Consider the following 17,914-nt stretch of genomic DNA (forward strand, 5'->3'; position numbering starts at 1 on the left):
GTAAACTGAGGTTTTTGGATATAAATATGAACTTTATCGAACAAAACATATATGTATTGTGTAACATGAAGTCCCATGAGTGTCATCTGATGAAGATCATCAAAGGTTAGTGATTCATTTTACCTCTATTTCTGCTTTTTGTGTCACCTGTCTTTGGCTGGAAAAAATTGTTTTTTTCTGTGATTTTGCGGTGACCTAACATAATCGTTTGTGGTGCTTTCGCTGTAAAGCCTTTTTGAAATCGGACAGTGTGGTGGGGTTAACTAGAAGTGTATCTTTAAAATGGTGTGAAATACTTGTATGCTTGAGGAATTGTAATTATGAGATTTCTGTTGTTTGAATTTGGCGCTCTGCACTTTCACTGGCTGTTGTCATATCGATCCCGTTAACGGGATTGCAGCCCTAAAAAGTTAATTAAATAGTATAAAAATAAAAGATTAAGATGGGCAAAAGAACACTATAAAGATGACACTGGACAGAAGAACTATGCCTAGAACTCCAGCATCCCGGAGTCGCCTCTTCACTGTTGACGTTGAGACTAGTGTTTTGCGGGACAACAGTATTTACAACATTAACAATGTCTAGACTGTTTTTATGATCAGTTTGATGCTATTTTAATAGACAAAAAAATGTGCTTTTTTCAAAAACAAGGACATGTCTAAGTCAACCCAAACTTTTGAACGGTAGTGTACAATATGAGATGAATAATGCAAAATATGTAAACTAGTGTTCCATTATTAACCCTCGTGTTGTCTTAACATTCTGTATACTCCCTTTGTCCTAAGGGTAAAAAATGCCCCGCCTTCACTGTTCAACTAAAATAAAGCAGCTTAATTGAATTTTAAATCCCTATTTATCATGAAGAAACAACCTATCATTCATCATGAATATCTGGGTTTTCCCTCTTCACAATGCAGATACTACATTTATTAAGTGGACACCACTAATTTTTATTACAACACACCTGTCATAATTGTTTTCTTTACTAAAGTAGAGGTTTATTATTATTATTAAAGGTACTGCATAAGTGTAAACATTCGTGTTTTAGCAAGAGATAGCACTTGTATAGACTAAGAAAGTAGCAGAAATGTGCAGAAAGTAGTTTTGAATGTATTTTATTGAAGGGAAAAACAATTGAACTTTTTTGGCAACATATTGATATATTCTTATATACTGTGCAATGAGGAATTCATCAACAAAATACTAGTATTCTTCAATTTTTTTAACATTGCCTCCACCGACAAGGTCTATAAACAACAACAATAAATAAGAATAAAAAACGATAATAGATACAAAACAAAAATGTGAAGAACTTAAATCAATCATCTATCATCTATCATACCACCCTGCATACCACTGCTGGCTTGCTTCTGAAGCTAAGCAGGGTTGGTCCTGGTCAGTCCCTGGATGGGAGACCAGGTGCTGCTGGAAGTGGTGTTGGAGGGCCAGTAGGAGGCACTCTTTCCTCTGGTCTAAACAAAGATCCCAATTCCCCAGGGCAGTGATTGGGGACACTGCTCTGTGTAGGGTGCCGTCTTTCGGATGGGATGTTAAATGGGTGTCCTGACTCTCTGAGGTCATTAAAGATCCCATGGCACTTATTGTAAGAGTAGGGGTGTTAACCCCGGTGTCCTGGCTAAATTCCCAATCTGGCCCTCAACCATCACGGTCACCTAATAATCCCCAGTTTACAATTGGCTCATTCATCCCCCTCCTCTCCCCTGTAACTATTCCCCAGGTCTTTGCTGCAAATGAGAATGTGTTCTCAGTCAACTTACCTGGTAAAATAACAGTAAAAATAAAATAAAAAAATCTCTAATTAGCACGTCGGACAATATGCAAATGTGTGTGCATGGACGTTGCAGATGTATTTCTCACATGTGCAGCACATAGTATTTGTTTTACAGTCCTTCTTTTGGGGACAGAATTGGCATCTCCTCCTCTCGCCTGCCCCAGCTGCAGCCTCAGGTGGATCAGGACAAGATTCAGCCCCCTGAACAGCTTTCACAGGCGCTGCAGAGGCTGCTGTGCGGGGGAGGCGCTCTCTTCTTTGAATGTGTGGGGTTACAATAGCCTTTGCCAGCTGCCCCAGGAACACCCTCCTCTTGTTCTGCTTATCAGGCATCCAGGTAGGGTTGATCTTGTTCCATATCATGAAGTCATTGTATGAGGACACATCAATGATGTTATGGAAGATGACCAGTGGCCAGCGGGCAGTCGTCCTCCTGCAGCTGTAAGTTCCAATCACCTTGTCCAGGTTGTCCACACCTCCTTTGTTGTGGTTGTAGTCCAGGATGATGGCTGGCTTCCTGTCCTAATGATCGCTGATCTCAGCTGTTTTGTGCAGTGTGCTCAGGAGGACCACATTCTTGTTCCATTTTGGGAGGTAAGAAACTAGAGTGGTGGTGGGGGTGAAGGCAAACTTTGATGAAAAGGCCTCTCTCCCCCTTGTTGTGAGGAGTGCAAGGGGGAGCTCAGGCTTGTTCTTTCCTAACTGTGCCAACCATAGTGATCTTCCTCTTCAGAAGCTACTGGCTGAGATCATTAGAGGTGAAGAAATTGTCACACCTGACATTGTGCCCCCTCAGTCCTCAGTTCACATCAAGCACAACCCGCATCCCCTGGTTCTTCTCCGGGCCTCCACTGGTCGGATTCCCTGTGTAGACTTGTATCTTCAAAGCGTAGCTGGATTGTGCGTCACAGGCCACCAATATCTTGATGCCATACTTTGCTGGCTTGCTGGGCATATACTGCCGGAAAGGACAGCAACCTTTTGACAAAAGAGATTACTACCAGTAATTAGTATCAGTGTCACGGAAAACAAAATCAAATCAAACTTTATTTGTCACATGCGGCGAATACAACAAGTGTAGACTTTACCGTGAAATGCTAACTTACAAGCCCTTAACCAACAGTGCAGTTCAAGAAGAAGAAAATATAAATATATAAGAAAGTAAATATCCCAAGATAAAAATGTATAGTAAAAAGTAACACAGTAAGAATAACAATAACGAGYCTATATACAGGGGGTGCCGGTACAAGTCAGTGTGCGGGGGTACAGGCTAGTTGATGTTATCTGTACATGTAGGTGGGGGCGAAGTGACTAAGCATAGGTAACAAACAAACAGTGAGTAGCAGCAGTGTCTTACAGGGAGGGGGTCAATGTAAATTGTCCAGTGGCGATTTTATGGATTGTTCAGCAGTTTTATGGCTTGGGGGTAGAAGCTGTTGATGAGCCTTTTGGTCCTAGACTGGCGCTCTGGTACCGCTTGCCGTGCACTAGCAGAGAAAACAGTCTATAACTTGGGTGACTGGAGTCTCTGACAATTTTATGGGCTTTCCTCTGACACGCCTATTATATAGGTCCTGGATGGCAGGAAGCTTTGCCCCAGTGATGTACTGGGCAATTCGCACTACCCTCTGTAGCGTCTTACGGTCAGATGCAGAGCAGTTGCCATACCAGGAGGTGATGCAACCGGTCAGGATGCTCTCGATGTTGCAGCTGTAGAACCTTTTGAGGATCTGGGGACCCATGCAAAATCTTTTCAGTCTCCTGAAGAGGAAAAGGTTTTGTTGTGCCGTCTTCACAACTGTCTTGGTATGTTTGGACCATGCTAGTTCGTTGGTGATATGGACACCAAGGAACTTGAAATTGTCGACATGCCCCACTACAGCCTGTTCGGCCCGCCTTTTCTTGTAGTCCACAATCAGCTCCTTAGTCTTGCTCACATTGAGGGAGCGATTGTTGTCCTGGCACCACACTGCCAGTTTTCTGACCTCCTCCCTATAGGCCATCTCATCGTTGTCGGTGATCAGGCCTACCACTGTTGTGTCATCAGCAAACTTAATGATGGTGTTGGGGTCGTGTTTGGCCACGCAGTCGTGGATGAACAGGGAATACAGGAGGGGACTAAGTCCACACCCCTGAGGGGCCCCAGTGTTAAGGATCAGCGTGGCAGATGTGTTGTTGCCTACTCTTACCACTCAGGGGCGGCCCGTCAGAAAGTCCAGGATCCAGTTGCAGAGGGAGGTGTTAGCTTAGAGATGAGCTTCGTAGTCAATGAACAGCGTTCTCACATAGGTTTTCCTTTTGTCCAGGTGAGAAAGGGCAGTGTGGAGTGGGATTGAGATTGCATCCTCTGTGGATCTGTTTGGGTGGTAAGCAAATTGGAGTGGGTCTAGGGTGTCCGGGAGGATGCTGTTGATGTGAGCCATGACCAGCCTTTCAAAGCACTTCATGGCTACCGACGTGAGTGGTAATCCTTTAGGCAGGTTACCTTCGCTTCCTTGGGCACAGGGACAATGGTGATCTGCTTGAAACATGTAGGTATTTCAGACTCGGTCAGGGAGAGGTTGAATATGTCAGTGAAGTCACTTGACAGTTGGTCCGCGCATGCTTTGAATACACGTCCTGGTAATCCGTCTGGCCCAGCGGATTTTTGAATGTTGACCTGTTTATAGGTTTTGTTCACATCGGCTACCGAGAGCATTATCACACAGTCGTCCAGAACAGCTAGTGCTATGCTTCAGTGTTGCTTCAGTGTTGCTTGCCTCGAAGCGAGCATAAAAGGCATTTAGCTTGTCTGGGAGGCTCGCGTCACTGGGCAGCTCACGTCTGGGTTTCCCTTTGTAGTCCGTAATAGTTTTAAAGCTCTGCCACATCCGACGAGCATCAGAGCCGGTGTAGTAGAATTCAATCTTAATCCTGTATTGTTGATTTGCTTGCTTGATGGTTTGTCTGAGGGCATAGAGGGATTTCTTATATGCGTCCGGATTAGTCTCCCGCTCCTTGAGAGCGGCAGCTCTAGCCTTTAGCTCGATGAGGATGTTGCCTGTAATCCATGGCTTCTGGTTGGGATATATACATACAGTCACTGTGGGGACAACGTCATCGATGCACTTATTGATGAAGCCGACTTAGGTGGTGTATTCCTCAATGCCATTGGATGAATTCCGGAACATATTCCAGTCTGTGCTAGCAAAACAGTTCTGTAGCGTAGCATCCGCGTCATCTGACCACTTCCGTACTGAGCGAGTCACTGGTACTTCCTTCTTTAGTTTTTGCTTGTAAGCAGAAATCAGGAGGATATAGTTATGGTCAGATTTGCCAAATGGAGGGTGAGGGAGAGCTTTGTATGCATCCCTGTGTGTGGAGTAAAGGTGGTGTAGGATTTTTTTCCCCCTGGTTGCACGTGATATGCTGTTAAAATTTGGTAAAACGGATTTAAGTTTGCCTGCATTAAAGTTCCTGGCCACTAGGAGCGCCACTTCTGGGTGAGCATTTTGTTCTTCGCTTATGGCCTTATAGAGTAGGTTGAGTGCGGTCTTAGTGCCAGTTTTGCTTTGTGGTGGTAAATAGACGGCTACGAATAATACAGATGAGAACTCTCTTGGTAGATAGTGTGGTTATCATAAGGTAATCTACCTCAGGCGAGCAATACCTCGAGACTTCTTTAATATTAGACATCGCACACCAGCTGTTATTAACAAAAAGACACACATTCCCACCCATCGTCTTACCAGAGGTAGCGTCTCTGTTCGGCCGATGCATGTAAAATCCTGCTAGCGTTATATTGTCCGTATCTTCATTCAGCCAAGTCTTGGTGAAACATAAGATGTTACAGTTTTTAATGTCCCGTTGGTTGGATAATCTTTATCGTAGGTCATCAATTTATTTTCCAATGATTTCACGTTAGCAAGACGAATGGAAGGCAATGGGAGTTTACTCGCTCGCCTCCGGATTCTCAGAAGGGTGCCCGATCTGCGCCCTCTTTTCCGTTGTCTTTTCTTCACGCAAAAGGCGCGGATCTGGGCCTGTTCCATTGAAAGCAGGATATCCTTCTCGTCGGACTCATTAACCTCTCTTGGGTATGTGGGACGTTAGCGTCCCACCTCTTCAACAGCCAGTGAAACTGCTGGGCGCCAAATTCAAATACAGAAATACTCATTATAAAAATTCAGAAAACAAAACATATTTTACATAGGTTTAAAGATGAACGTCTTGTGAATCCAACCACGGTGTCAGATTTTAAAAATYCTTTACGGCGAAAGCATACCTTATGATTATTTGAGAACATAGCCCACTAGACAATTCATTACAAACAGTAACCAGCCAAGTAGAACAGAGTCAGAGTCAGAAATAGAGATAAAATGAATCCCTTACCTTTGATGATCTTCATATGGTTGACTCAGCAGACATTAATTTACTCAATAAATGTTTATTTTGTTCGATAAAGTCTCTTTATATACAAAAACCTCAGTTTTGTTCGCGCGTTTTCTTCAGTAATCCACAGGCTCAAACGCAGTCAAAACAGGAAGACAAAAAAATCCAAATTGTATCCGTAAAGTTCATAGAAACATGTCAAACGATGTTTATATTCAATCCTCAGGTTGTTTTTAGCCTAAATAATCGATAATATTTCAACCGGACAATAACGTTGTCAATTTAAAAGGTAAACAAGAATTGCTCTCTCTCTGTCGAGCGCATGAAAAAGCTCTGCAACACTTTAGCGTCCAGTCATTCCGAATGCTCTTATTCCCTAATTTTTCAGAACACAAGCCTGAAACTATTTCTAAAGACTGTTGACATCTAGTGGAAGGCATAGAAACTGCAGTTTGAGTCCTAAGTCAATGGATACTGTTATGGCATTGAATAGAAAACTACAAAAACAAAACTACTTCCTGAATGGATTCAGTTCTGTTATAATCAGTTCTGTTATACTCACAGACACTATTTTAACAGTTTTGGAAACTTTAGAGTGTTTTCTATCCAAATCTACCAGTTATATGCATATCATATCTTCTGGGCCCGAGAAGCAGGCAGTTTAAATTGGGCATGCATTTCATCCAAAATTCCAAATGCTGCCCTCTACCCTAGTAAAGTTAACTGAAATAGTTTCTTCCAGTCCATGGTGAGTAATTGCTTTTCTGATGTCCAGAAGTTATTTTCGGTCATAAGAGACAGTAGCATCAACTTAATGTACACAATAAGTTAAAAAATCAGTTACACAAAATGCAAAAAAACAAACAAAATAGCACAATTGGTTGGGAGAATGTAAAACAATCACATAAATCAATGATATTACAGCAATACATAATAAAATTAACCTTGAAAATAACTTACATTACAGATATGAAAATAAAAATGTACTTCTGAACGGAACCAGTTGCTCATCCACTGTTTCTTCTGGACCAGGGCTGTAGAGGTATGGCAGACGCTCCATCCACTTCTCTCAGATCTCTCTTATGGCCCACAGTTTGTCTCTCACAAGTCTTGCAGGTCTTGACTCACACTCCTGGACATCTGAAAGAAAAAAACAGATCTATGACCTGTTGGGCTCTGAAACGTGCACTCATGGCTTCAGCAAAGAAATGTTGTTTATTTTGTCTTAAATTATTTTAATTTTGTCTGTGAACTTGAGTCATGTATGTGGTCGTGGAGGGGAGTTGCTGCACATTCACAAGAAAGTTTTAGCTTTTTCTGAGTTCAATCAGTAGTACACAATCTCAAATTATGTTTGTGTGTGTGTCTTTGTGATTTTTGTGGTGTGTAAATGATTTTATAACTGCCGGGTCAAAAATGACCCTAAGACAATATTTGTACCCTGGTGGTGTACAGCTTTCATAGAAATATGAACAAAGGCGATGTTTCACTTTTTCTAATGTTGGGGTCACTCTAGGAAAAGTCATAAAATTTCAAGTTAANCATTTTCAGAATACAAGCCGGAAACTATTTCTAAAGACTGTTGACATCTAGTGGAAGGCATAGAAACTGCAGTTTGAGTCCTAAGTCAATGGATACTGTTATGGCATTGAATAGAAAACTACAAAAACAAAACTACTTCCTGAATGGATTCAGTTCTGTTATAATCAGTTCTGTTATACTCACAGACACTATTTTAACAGTTTTGGAAACTTTAGAGTGTTTTCTATCCAAATCTACCAGTTATATGCATATCATATCTTCTGGGCCCGAGAAGCAGGCAGTTTAAATTGGGCATGCATTTCATCCAAAATTCCAAATGCTGCCCTCTACCCTAGTAAAGTTAACTGAAATAGTTTCTTCCAGTCCATGGTGAGTAATTGCTTTTCTGATGTCCAGAAGTTATTTTCGGTCATAAGAGACAGTAGCATCAACTTAATGTACACAATAAGTTAAAAAATCAGTTACACAAAATGCAAAAAAACAAACAAAATAGCACAATTGGTTGGGAGAATGTAAAACAATCACATAAATCAATGATATTACAGCAATACATAATAAAATTAACCTTGAAAATAACTTACATTACAGATATGAAAATAAAAATGTACTTCTGAACGGAACCAGTTGCTCATCCACTGTTTCTTCTGGACCAGGGCTGTAGAGGTATGGCAGACGCTCCATCCACTTCTCTCAGATCTCTCTTATGGCCCACAGTTTGTCTCTCACAAGTCTTGCAGGTCTTGACTCACACTCCTGGACATCTGAAAGAAAAAAACAGATCTATGACCTGTTGGGCTCTGAAACGTGCACTCATGGCTTCAGCAAAGAAATGTTGTTTATTTTGTCTTAAATTATTTTAATTTTGTCTGTGAACTTGAGTCATGTATGTGGTCGTGGAGGGGAGTTGCTGCACATTCACAAGAAAGTTTTAGCTTTTTCTGAGTTCAATCAGTAGTACACAATCTCAAATTATGTTTGTGTGTGTGTCTTTGTGATTTTTGTGGTGTGTAAATGATTTTATAACTGCCGGGTCAAAAATGACCCTAAGACAATATTTGTACCCTGGTGGTGTACAGCTTTCATAGAAATATGAACAAAGGCGATGTTTCACTTTTTCTAATGTTGGGGTCACTCTAGGAAAAGTCATAAAATTTCAAGTTAAACATAGCGGTGGATCATTTTTTACCCTTAGAACCACACATAGGTTAAAGTGGCCAGTGATTTCAAGTTAATGTATATAGGGCAGAAGCTTCTAATGTGCTAGTGATGGCTATTTAACATTCTGATGGCCTTGAGATAGAAGCAATGTTTTTCAGTCTCTCGGTCCCAGCTTTGATGCACCTGTACTGACCTCGCCTTCTGGATGATAGCGGGGTGAACAGGCAGTGGCTCGGGTGGTTGTTGTTCTTGATGATGTTTTTGGCCTTCCTGTGACATCGGGTGTTGTAGGTGTCCTGGAGGTCAGGTAGTTTGACCCCGGTGATGCATTGGGCAGACCGTACCACCCTCTGGAGAGCCCTGTGGTAGCGGTGCGGGKTGTCGGTGCAGTTGCCCGACAGCCCGACAGGATGCTCTCAATTGTGCATCTGTAAAAGTTTGTGAGGGTTTTAGGTGACAAGCCAAATTTCTTCAGCCCCCTGAGGTTGAAGAGGCGCTGTTGCACCTTCTTCACCACACTGTCTGTGTGGGTGGACCATTTTATATTGTCAGTGATGTGTAGGCCGAGTAACTTGAGCTTTCCACTTTCTCCATTGCAGTCCCATCGATGTGGATAGGGGGGTGCTTCCCCTGCTGTTTCCTGAAGTTCACGATCAGCTCCTTTGTTTTGTTGACGTTGGGTGAGAGGTTATTTTCCTGGCACCACACTCCCAGGGCCCTCACCTCCTCCCTGTAGGCTGTCTCGTCATTGTTGGTAATCAGGCCTACTACTGTTGTGTGAACAAGCCAGCCAAATGTCAAGTTAATAATAGATACAAATATAACACGCTTATGTCTAAAAGGATTATCCAGCTTGTGCGGTGCAGTGTATGAATTGCCCCCTTGTCTCTGGATTTGAACAGGGAGGCTTCGTCAATTGGTGAAATTTCCATTTAAATGTTGTCTCTGGTTACCACGACACTTTCAATCAGTGTACTTTGATATTTTTTATGTCATATATTCTGCTGGTGTTTTTTTCTCCCTGGTTTAGTACATTTTTAGGTTATTTACAGGGGAAAGAGAGTGCAGGTGATGCTTTTAGCACGATGCCGCCACAGATTTCCAATTTGAATATTTTTTTACAACAGACACAGTTTAGGGAGTCTGTCCAAATGACTCACATCACACACACACACACAACACACACGCACATCCACATAGACACAGACTTAAAAGAGACACACATATACACACACTTTCTCTCTCTGTCACACATATCACACACATCAAACACACGCACACACACACACACACATACATTCACTGCATGCGTTTGAACGCTAGGATAAAGATTAGTCTCAGTTAAAGAGGATAAGAGTTAACGGAGATGTACACGACAGAACGCCGAGTCACACCACTGTCAGCCGGAGTTTTACTGTTAAAATACAGTGTTATATCTCTCCACTATAGGAAACTTCACCGCTTAGATCACGGTAATGCCACGTACACCCACGTCAGCTCCCATTACAGTCTCAGCATGTCAGACCACAGTATTACTCACAAGGCATCACGTCAAAAACATGATAAAGCGTGTTTTAAGTCCAGAATAAATCTTGTTCTTCAACTAAATTCCATCAAAACTGTAAAACATTATGACAGTTATGATAATTGTTGAGTAAGATTTCATTCACCTTCCCTTTTCAGCTAAAGTAGTCTTACTGAGAAGAAGATCCCACATATTACCCCAGTGATAATGATAAGTGATACTGACAAGCTCAGTGTGAGAGATCTTCTTTTCTCTAATTCTTCATTTAAATGAAACAACATAGACAAAGCATCAAACAAAATGTCTCTCTCTTTTATGGACAATGAAACTTCTGTTGATCTACTCATGTTTAGATTTGTGATAAAAATACATGTTTTCACGTGTTCTATTTTACTGCAAATGTGAGTTATTATACTAGTACACTATAATTACCARTCAAAGTCGTGGGCCCGACAGATACACGACTCAGCAGAGAGGACTTTGARGTGGTCTTTTCCCAGCATGCAATAGTTTCCTGGTCTGCGTTTCATATAGATCTGTTTCTTGCCCATCACACACGGCTCGCCCTGTGAAACACATACAGGCTATTAATCCATATACAGTGAGGGAAAAAAGTATTTGATCCCCTGCTGAWTTTGTACGTTTGCCCACTGACAAAGAAATTATCAGTCTATAATTTTAATGGTGGGTTTATTTGAACAGTGAGAGACAGAATAACAACAAAAAAATCKAGAAAAACGCATTTKAAAAATGTTATAAATTGATTTGCATTTTAATGAGGGAAATAAGTATTTGACCCCTCTGCAAAACATGACTTAGTACTTGGTGGCAAAACCCTTGTTGGCAATCACAGAGGTCAGARGTTTCTTGTAGTTGGCCACCAGGTTTGCACACATCTCAGGAGGGATTTTGTCCCACTCCTCTTTGCAGCTCTTCTCCAAGTCATTAACGTTTCGAGGGAAGGGTGACTTTTGTTCTAGCATTCAGGGAGGCACAGTAAAAAAAAAATATCTGAAAGGAGGGCCATCCATTTTCATTTCAGAGAGTTCCSCTTTTCTCCAGGTATCGCTCATTATGAATAAAGTTTAGTCGCTAACTACCATGTAAATACATTGGTATTAGGTAATCGGGATACCTATTGATGAATTGGACTGACTTCCTTTTGAAGAGGTCTTAACTTGTTGTGAAGGTGCCACGTCTAATAGTCTCCTTCTGTACATTTCCTGTTGAGGATGGACTTSTAGTCTATCTTGATAAGCTGCCACTTGGACCTATGGCTGAAGTGTCTGAAAAACCTTGAGAAACAAAAGTAAAATAACCTCTCTGTTCCTTCAAAACAACAACAAAACAAATTTCTCCATGGCAACTGGATGGATACACAAGTTAATATAACTCAACAAGGGTTGTCAGCACCTGAAGTTTTCACCATTTACCTCAAGTCTATGAGTAATGGAACCTTCCTCGTTAAAAAATGTCATGATCTGGTTCTCTGTCCCGGCCTCCGCCAGCATCCCGTCCACGAACAGAGGCACCAAAGAGAAGCTGGTCCACTGCAGCCCATCATCAAAAATTATCCTGGAACAGATTCACAACACAATAACACATCAAATGAATCCCAAATGCCACCCATGACCTTTAGGACTCTGGTCTAAAGTAGTGTAAGCTACTAGTAAATAGGGTGCCATTTGGGATGCAGCAAATCCCATCTCATACACTACATGACCAAAATATGTGGAAACCTGCTCTACAAACATCTCATTCCAACATCATGGGCATTAATATGGATTTGGTCCCAGTYTTCCAGGAAGCTTATAAGATATCTCGCTATACCCTCCGACGAAATATCAAACAGGCAAAGCTTCAATACGGGACTAAGATTGAATCGTACTAAATCGGCTCTGACGCTCATCGGATGTGGTAGAGCTTGCAAACTACTACAGATTACAAAGGGAAGCACAGCCGCGAGCTGCCTAGTGACACAGTTCTTCTTGAACTGCACTGTTGGTTAAGGGCTTGTAAGTAAGCATTTCACGGTAAAGTCTACACTTGTTGCATTCGGCGCATGTGACAAATAAAGTTTGATTTGATCTGATTTAGGTAGAACGTATTTGAGTATTCCCTGCGTTAAAGTCCTCGGKCACTAGGAGCGCCGCCTCTGGATGAGTGTTTTCCTGTTTCCAGTCTTAGTGCCAGTATTAGTCTGCGGTGGTATATAGACAGCTAAGAAAAATATAGATGTAAACTCTCTTGGTAAATAGTGTGGTCTACAGCTTATCATGAGATACTCTACCTCAGGCGAGCAAAATCTTGAGACTTCCTTAGATTTCGTGCATCAGCTGTTGTTTACAAATATACATAGGCCGCCACCCCTTGTCTTACCAGAGGCTCAATCCTGCCGAAAAAGCTTAAAACCCGCCAGCTGTATGTTAATAATGTCATCGTCCAGCCACGTCATTTGGTGAAACATAAGATATTACAGTTTTAATGTCCCGTTGGTAGGATATACGTGCTCGTAGCTCGTCTATTTTATTATCGATTGATTGTACGTTAGATAATAGTACCAATGGTAAAGGTATATTACTCTCTCGGCGACGGATCCTTTCAAGGCACCCGGACTGTCGTTCACGATATCTCCGTCTTTTCGTCCTGCGAATGACGGGGATGAGGGCCTTGTCGGGCGTCCYAAGTAAATACTTCCCATCCGACTTGTTGAAGAAGAAYAATTCCTCCAGTACAGGGTGAGTAATCGCTGCCCTGATATCAAGAAGCTCTTTTCGGTCATAAGACACGGTAACATTATGAACAAAATAAGCTAGAAATATCTTGAAAAAAAATTCACAATAGCACAATTGGTTACGGGATCGTAAAACTGCAGCCATCTCCTTAGGCTTCGACTGCGTTCCTTTCCTCCACTAGTGCACTTAAATCGTCTAGAAGACACAAGCAGGAAGGAAGGAATTCTCCACACTTGACTGGTGCTGAAAGTAATTTCTAAATGTTTTCCTGAATTGATATAAGAAAAAGAGAGATGTGGTTTCAGTTGAGTTGGTCTTCACTGAGGCAAAACGTGGGCACTCCAATTTAGAAGAGGATGGGCAGTATGTTAAAGTACTAAAAGGGGGACTTGGTGAAGAACCCTTTCCCCCAAATTGATTTTTTTGTTGTATATTTATTGCATATCTTTGTGCTTTGCAAGTTGTTCCAACCTTGTAAACTACCTTTAATCAACAGATAAAGTGAAATTAAAAAAAGTTTACTTGACATCAATAGAAGTACTAACATATTACAGCAACCAATTTACAGTGATACAAACACTGATTTAGGTTTAAACCTAGTGCAAATATCTGGTGGGGACAGTTATTTGTTATACAGTGACTAGGGCCTCTCCTTTATACAGAAACCAGATGTTGTGCTCCTTCTCGAATATATGAAAGAGGGCACACAGACAATTCAATATAATAGAATATTTACATACAGTTTTTACCGTATCTCTGGATGTAATAAACTACAGCATTATACAGGTGAATACTGAGAGTTTCAAAACACCTCATGATCAAAAGGCAGAGACAGTAGTACATGTTCAAAATATTTATTCTCCAGACTACAATACTCAGTGTTTTCCTTGATTAGAATGCCTTATATTTAACCTCCAGATTCAGTCTAAACTCACCTGTCTCCAGTTGTTACCAGCATCAGATGAGATGAACATTCCAACATTATCGTTTGACAGCTCAGACTCAATGTTCCCTGTGGTAAAAATACAACAAACATGAGTTTTGAGCTGCATCATGTTTGTCAGGTTCACCAACTGATCTATGCACCAGCGGACTTGTGCGTGTATGTGTGTGTGTGTGTGAGGGCGAGTGATGAACTGGGCCGAAGCAGAGGATTGTGTAGAGATACCCGAACACACACTCACACACAAACATAGTCTGTTGTGCCTCAGTCTGCACTGGCCCACTTAAATAAACCGGGTGACTTTGCATCACCAAAACGTCTGTGAGTAAGGACAACATCAGAAGTGTTATAGTGTGTCTCTGGKCAGATTCAGTACATTTATACAGGCTCACAGTGGTTTAGTGTTCTCACATATCCAGTAAGAGATTAGAGGATCGGAGGAGGGGACAAAGTATTGTTTTGGTGACAGAACAAATATTGTTTGAGGACAGAGATCAAGAAGCAGATTCATGGATGTAGGCCTTTTTTTGTTTGTTGCTAAACTACAATATTTTCCCACACAGTTGAAGATGAGTTGTTAATATCAGGACTTGCAGATCCCTATCAGTAATGTTAGGGATTGGATAATCATCATAATATTCACAATCAAATGGAATTTCAGCACAACTGGAAATGATAGAGAGCTATTCTCCTTTTGTACCATTACCTACATTGAATAGAAATGTCTTTCTATTCAGCCAAGTGAATTCCCACATAAGTGGACAATAAGGCAATCTAATCTATCAAATGTTCATTCTGTATTCTCTCACCTGTGGCCACTATGATTCCCGGTGCTGAGGCCTTGGTTGATATGCTGCCTGACAGGTAGGGGTTTTCAGACGTCTGCAGTTGGAGATGGAGCGAACAGAAGGGCTGAGGGGTGAGAAATGACAGACAGTCCATTATATTCGACGAAGCCATTATACACTGGTCAATCAAATTCCCAATGTTACATACAACACATTAGGGTTGATCAAAGGTGCACAAAGCATATGCTTTTTATTTCAAGAGGTCCTTTAGATAAGGAAAAGAAAAGCTGCTATGCTGTCTTCATCTCAGAAAGCCTGAAAATACAGCCTAATAGAATCCTTTTGAATCTGAAGTCTTCCAGTGAGTTACATTTACACCAAATGCTAACAACAATGCTAACATAGGCAGTTAACTATACAACAAACTATAATTGGTTAACAAAACATGAAGAAAACTAAACACAACTAAGCCAATTCCCGCAGCCTCCCTCCGAAAAACCATGCTGCGGCTCCATAGTTTGTCGTAATTGTCATTATCAGTCATTAGTACAAAGACTGGGGGAGGATTTTTAAATGAAATCATCAATTCAAGTCTCAGCGGCGAGCCGACAACAAAAGACAATCATATCTGTTCACAGAGCCCCCCTTAAAAAATGTCTGCTTTAATCTTTGCCAATTGATAGCGTGACATTGCTGTAAGGACACCAAGGGCAATGGGATTTGACAGGGTAATCAAAAATAATCTGTAAATCGAATGTCACATGAATACATAATTGTATTCAACCTGTAGCCCACATAGCGTACAGCGTGCAGCCCCCACAATTGCCTCCCTAGGCTTTTAAGCAGTATGAACTCTTACTGCTAATCTCTCAAAGTTATAGTCATCCTTTACAGTCGCGTCACATGGGATAAAAGGAAAGATAGGGCAAGTAAATTAATAACAACTGTAAATTGCAAGGACTGTGTAGACAATTTGTCTTCATATCATAGTTAAAATGTGATTACGTAAAGTAATTCCCTTTCCACTAAAATGAGTAAGCAAACTCCCTTGAGTGTGTGATGTAACACGACTGTTATCATTGATGTATATAACTTGAAGGGAACTGAACACATAGTCCTGGATTTAAAAAAATGTTCAATGGAGATTATCTATAGAGTATGCTTATTTAACTCCTGGACGAGGCTTAATCTGGGTCTGGGAAAGCACCTCAAAGAGTTCAGGCAGTCTTAGATCACCACAGCAATGAGCATTCCCTGTTAGCTTCAGTATAACTCACCAGTATACAGTGGGTGTCGTTGCCAGCCAGGTCTGTCGCCGGGACCTGCAGTAATCTCCAATCACGGCCCTTGTTGTAGGTGATGTAGGTCTTCACCTGATACCTAGGGATAAATAGAGAAAAATTCTAAAACAGACACTAAAACTAGCCAATCCAAGCGCCAGAACAGATTACATTGTTTTTTTATTTTAATTTTCAAGCACTAAACAGTACCCAAAATGTCCCCTGACAGACATAGCCGCGGGAAGTAGGGGTGCTGAGGGTGCTGCAACACCCCCTGAAAATAAATAAATACAAATATATATATATATATATATACTGTATACACCATCACACCTCCTCCTCCCTGATTCACGGTGTGAACCACACGTGGAGATCATCTCCACATGCACCTACGCTGCATCTCACAAAGACACGGCGGTTGGAACCAAAAGTCGCAAATTTGGACTCATCAGACCAAATGACAGATTTCCAACGGTCTAATGTCCATTGCTTATGTTTCTTGGACCAAGCAAGTCACCTCTTCTTATTGGTGTCCTTTAGTAGTGGTTTCTTTGCAGCAATTGGGCCATGAAAGCCTGATTTACGCAGTGTCCTCCGAACAGTTGATGTTGAGATGTGTCTGCTACTTGAACTCGGTGAAGCATTTATTTGGGCTGCAATCCGAGGTGGAGTTAACTCTAATGAACTTATCCTCTGCAGCAGAGGTAACTATGGGTCTTCCTTTCCTGGGGCAGTCCTCATGAGAGCCAGTATCATCATAGCGCTTGATGGATCTTTCAAAGTTTTTCACATTTTCTGCATTGACTGACCTTCATGTCTTAAATTAATGATGGAGAGTTGTTTCTCTGTGCTTATTTGAGCTGTTCTTGCCATAATATGGACTTGGCATTTTACTAAATAGGGCTATCTTCTGTATACCACCCCTAACTGATTGGCTCAAATGCATTAACAAGGAAAGAAATTAGACAAATTAACTTTTAACAATGCATACCTGTTATTTGAAATGCATTCCAGGTGACTACCTCATGAAGCTGGTTGAGAGAATGCCAAGAGTGTGCAAAGCTGTCAAAGGCAAAGGGTGGCTACTTAGAAGAATCTCAAATATAAATTGATTTTGATTTGTTTAACACTTTTTTGGTTACTACATGATTCCACATGTTTATATCATAGTTGTGATGTCTTCGCTATTATTCTACAATGTAGAAAATAGTAAAAAATAAAGAAAAACCCTTGAATGAGTAGGTMTTCTAAAACTTTTGAATGGTACTGTATGTGTGGCTGTCATCTAGTAATATTACATATGGACCTACAGGTAACTAACAAAATAAAGGAAACACTTAAGTAAATGAGGGTTCTGGTGGCTCTGTTATCGTGTTGGGTGATTTTTCCTGGCATGGTTTAGGTCCTCAAGCCCTTAGAGGGCAAGGTAAATGCCAATAAATACACAGCCATTCTGAGGGATAGTCTTCAACCTATGGTGAAGCAGTTCAATCCTGTTGGCAATGCTCCCATCCACAGGGCATGAGTGGTCACTGAATGGTTTGATGTGCATGAAAATTATGTAAACCGTATGCCATGGCCGTCTCAGTCCCCAGATCTCAACGCAATTGAACACTTATGGGACATTCTGGAGCAGTCAACACCCTCAACAAAACACCAAATAATGGAATTTATTGTGGAATAATGGTGTTCCATCCCTCCAATAGAGTTCCACACACTAGTAGAATCTATGCCAAGGTGCATTGAAGCTGTTCTGGCTCATGGTGGCCCAGCGCCCTGT

General features: G+C 41.3%; 1 long non-coding RNA gene across 1 annotated transcript; it reads right to left on the reverse strand.

Moving 5' to 3' along the window:
* Window positions 1-11,163: 11,163 nt before the first annotated feature.
* Window positions 11,164-16,224, reverse strand: LOC112071553 (uncharacterized). The gene is made up of 5 exons (XR_002894130.2): window positions 16,132-16,224; window positions 14,876-14,978; window positions 14,059-14,135; window positions 11,822-11,963; window positions 11,164-11,683 (listed from the first exon to the last, which is right to left on the reverse strand). It is a non-coding gene; the product is annotated as an uncharacterized lncRNA (long non-coding RNA).
* Window positions 16,225-17,914: the final 1,690 nt, after the last annotated feature.

Source organism: Salvelinus sp. IW2-2015, unplaced genomic scaffold (assembly GCF_002910315.2).
Source record: "Salvelinus sp. IW2-2015 unplaced genomic scaffold, ASM291031v2 Un_scaffold1639, whole genome shotgun sequence".
Lineage (NCBI taxonomy): Eukaryota > Metazoa > Chordata > Actinopteri > Salmoniformes > Salmonidae > Salvelinus > Salvelinus sp. IW2-2015.